General features: G+C 40.0%; 1 protein-coding gene across 2 annotated transcripts in view; it reads right to left on the bottom strand.

Annotated features, from left to right (window-relative positions):
• LOC131683257 (low-density lipoprotein receptor-related protein 4) overlaps positions 1–4,040 on the bottom strand; it is a 110,456-nt gene that overhangs the window by 27,179 nt on the left and 79,237 nt on the right. The gene's annotated exons all lie outside the window — the stretch shown is intronic.

The following is a 4,040-nucleotide window of genomic DNA, read 5'->3' as shown; positions in this document are numbered from 1 at the left end:
CTGAGGGATTGAAAGTTTAATGTTTTAGTTTATTGCAGCTAAATACACTGTAGTGCCAAACCGAGCGGAAAAATTCAAATTTCAAACATCTTCAAAAAACACAAACATGAGTTCCAATTCCACACCCAATGGAACTATTAGACACGGATACGGAAATCTACTGAGTTCTTTTGGCCCAATTTTGGGGTATTACTCAAAAAGGTAAATTTATGTTAACCGCATTTTTTACACCAAAATTCATTTTTCAATAACTTACCATTAATATAGAAAATGAAGAGATTTTTGCTTGCCTTCGATTACAATTTGAGCTCTCAAAAATAAACTGATGTTGACGGTTCTTCTGGTATATTGGGTGCAATAGCGTTTTTTGGACATGTATCTCAAAATGGCGCTTGATCTTCTTTGGCTTAACACAGGCCATTTATCCAATTCATTGTTATTTTTTATACTTAACCTTGGACTAAGGGATGATCCATAAATGACGTGACATTTTTTGAGTGATTGTGAACACCCCCCTCCTCCATCGTAGCATTTCGTCAGAAACTTCTATATACCCCCCTGGTAATTACGTAGCTTGGCCGTAACCCTCACCCCCTCGTTGTCCCCGTGAAAAATTTGAAAAAATCGGAAACGATGTTAGTTAGAGGCAACGGGTACGATTCTCGTGACATCAGGTCAACCCCTATTCCCCTTTAAAAAGATGGGTGGGTAATGTCTGCGACATAACCGGAGAGATGTAGAATACATAAGGAACACGTTCTTCAAATATGTTGATACTCATTAGGATTTTCGGACAAAAGCTGATTTGGGCGAGGAATATTTCAAATTATTCTTTACAAAAATGATGGTGGTCCTGAAAAGGACCGGTTTTGTTGGCGTTGTTGGCCTTGGTGAGGGAGATGGCTAACGATGAAATTAATTGTTAGCATGAGGAAGTCGCGTAGTACTGGCCAATGGAAGAACAGATAATAATTGATTCCTGAAAATCAATTTTTCTTTATTCATGTAAATTATACATACTTACAAATCTAACAGAAGATTCCTGATCATATTTCTGAATCATTAGTGCGAACATTGTGTAATTTGGTTAAGTACAATGAAAGTTACAAACTTTCCAAACTCGACCTTCTGTTCATTCAGAAATATTGAAATGGGGTGTCGTGGTCACAATAAAAAAGATGGGTGGGTAATGTCTGTCACATAACCGGAGCGTCGTGATTTCAATTCGAGACGTTAATTTAAATCTAATAATATTCAACAGAATCACGTTTGAATGGGAAATTTTCAAATAATTCTCTATGGTAATAATGGTGGTTCTGAAAAGAACCTTTGGTATCGGCGTTGGTGTTGATGGTGATGCGCTGGATCGTTGGATATTTTTGGCATGATAGTTACGTGCCTGGCGAACTGTTTTGTAGCCTCGAACAAAACGACAAGACTGGCTTCTTCGGGTACCATTACGGCTGAACTTTATAAGCTTAGTTCGACTTTGAAATCCTGCACAATCTCACGAATCAGACACTGGTAGGGCCATTTTGTTTACTACTAGCACGGAGCTGCACAAAAAATCATTTAATGCAGTTAGTTCACGGGGGCTGCCAAAAAGCTTGAATAGAAGCATGCGACTTCAACGTTTCTCTTAAACACATGCAGCAACACATTCGTTTTGGTAATACTGATAATAACAGTAGAAAGGAATGGAAAAGCAGTGCACGAAGCGAGCGAGAGGATAATTTGAATTTTTGTTGCGTGTGCAAGCTACTTCTTTCCACCCAACGTATTATGTTGCTTGTTGAAAATTTGCTACACACCTTAAAATAAAAGTTTCAGTTTAACTCTCACTAGAACACAATTGATTGGTCCTGAAAAGAACCGTTGCTTTTATTGTAATTTACGCCCACTCCCACAAACCGACCAAGTAGGCATCAGTGGCTTCATTACGGCTGAGTTTTGTAAGCGTAGCTCGACTTTGAAGTAATACACAACCTTACGAACCAGACGCTGGAATGTTAGCCAGCGGATTAGTTGCTCCGTTGCCCTTTAGTTGGGGCGAAATACTAGCATGGCGACAGTTCCTGATCGGTAGTTGGTTGCGATGGGCCACCAGTAGCTGGGGCACTTTTGCGGACCGTCATCATCGCCAACTGCTTTCCTCCGGTGGACTGGCTGCTTGCTAGTGCTTGAACGAATACGAATGATGAGAAAAACCGACCGACCAATATTCATATATGAAAACACGAGAAAGCACTACTATCGCTCTCCCGCTCGTTTTCGTGCCATTCCTGTGCCTTTCCTTTCCGTTCGGCTACCAATACTAGCATAACCAAAACGAATATTCTGTCTTTCCATCGCCTTCAATCTAGTGGCCAGTGCTAGCAAACTTGCATGTTCAGTTTTTCAATAACAACATTCAAACAATATTTTCAAAGAATGTTGCAGATTTGAAAAGAAGGAAGGAGAAGATTTTCACAAATTTAAATTCTTTTGTTTTATTTGTTAGCGCTGATAAAGGCTATTTAGTTTGCTACTAGCAAGGAGCTGCACAAACAAATCGATTTATGCAGTTAATCAACGGAGGCTGCCAAAAAGTTCGAATAAAAGCATGCGACTAGTGTACTTTGCACGTTCTATATTTTATCAATACTAGAGAGGATCGATAAAATAATTCAAAGTGTAATAGCAACATGCAATTGTGGCAACACTGGCCATGAGATGGTGGGGGAACACGCACATTCGTTTTAGTTATGATGGTAGTAGCAGCAGAAAGGAATGGAAAAGCAGTGCACGAAAACGAGCGAGAGAAGATAATTTAAATTCTCTTTCTTTCTTTCCACACATCGTATTTCTTATATTGCTTTCTGAAAATTATTTGTTATACACCATAAAATGTAAATTTCAGTTTAACTCTTATTAGAACACAATTAATTGGTCCTGTAAAGAACCGTTTATTGTTTTATTGCGGGAGCATAATTCAGACGCACTCCCCGCGGACACGGTGAGCTAGAAAGCACTATTTTGCATTCTCGAACAAACCGACCAAGTAGGCATCGTTGGCTTCTCGGGGCATCATTACGACTGAGCTTTGTAAGCGTGGCTCGACTTTGCAGTCCTGCACAATCTCACGACCCAGACGCTGGAACGATAGCCTACTCTGTTGCCCTTTAGTTGGGGCGAAATTCTTGCAGGGCGACAGTTCCTGATCGGGTTGCGATGAGTCACCAGTAGCTGGGGCACTTTTTCCGCCGTCGTCATCGCCGACTGCTTTTCTTCGGTGGACTGGCTGCTTGCTAGTGCTTGAACGAATACGAATGATGAGAAAAACCGACCGACAGATATTTATATAATCGCGCTAATATGCACTACTATCGCTTTCTCCCTCGTTCTCGTGCCGTGCATGAGCCTTTCCTTTCCGTCCGGCTTCTAATGGCCTAACCAAAGGAATATGCCGTCTTTCCCCCACCAAGTGCTCTCGTCAAGCAACCCAATGCGAATAACCATACGAACAAACATATAGTGGACCTATATATAAATTTTTCATTATTTTATTGTTCGGTTGGTCTACCATAACGACGGCTCTGTGCGGGATGGGCTGAAAATTTTCACTTTTCCGAGTCGTTTTCGAAAGATTTTTCAAAACACATTTTTTTTGTTATTAGTACATGTTATACATACTTCAAATTTTAATACAGCATAGAGGAACATATTTGCAACAAATTGCCCTAAAAATCAAATCATTCTGTTAAGTATGATAAAAGTTATTAACGTTCAAAATCTGACGCGGCGCCGCGGCCGATATTTTGAAACGGGACCCCTATATTGAAACCTTAAATGTATTCTACATTAAAAAGCTACGTAGCATGACATGACTCCCTACCTCCCTGTCGTCACACATCATCACAAAATACAAAACTCCCCCCTCCCCCATATAATGCTACGTCATTTATGGATGGTTCCTAAGCATACTTAAATCTAAAGTAAATTTACCTAATTTTAAGAATACTTTAATAACTGAAGAAAACATTTTCTTGAACAGAAGAGTC

Source organism: Topomyia yanbarensis, chromosome 1 (assembly GCF_030247195.1).
Source record: "Topomyia yanbarensis strain Yona2022 chromosome 1, ASM3024719v1, whole genome shotgun sequence".
In the NCBI taxonomy this organism is placed as follows: domain Eukaryota; kingdom Metazoa; phylum Arthropoda; class Insecta; order Diptera; family Culicidae; genus Topomyia; species Topomyia yanbarensis.
Note: the sequence above shows the minus strand (reverse complement) of the source record. Positions and strands in the feature narration are given on the sequence as shown.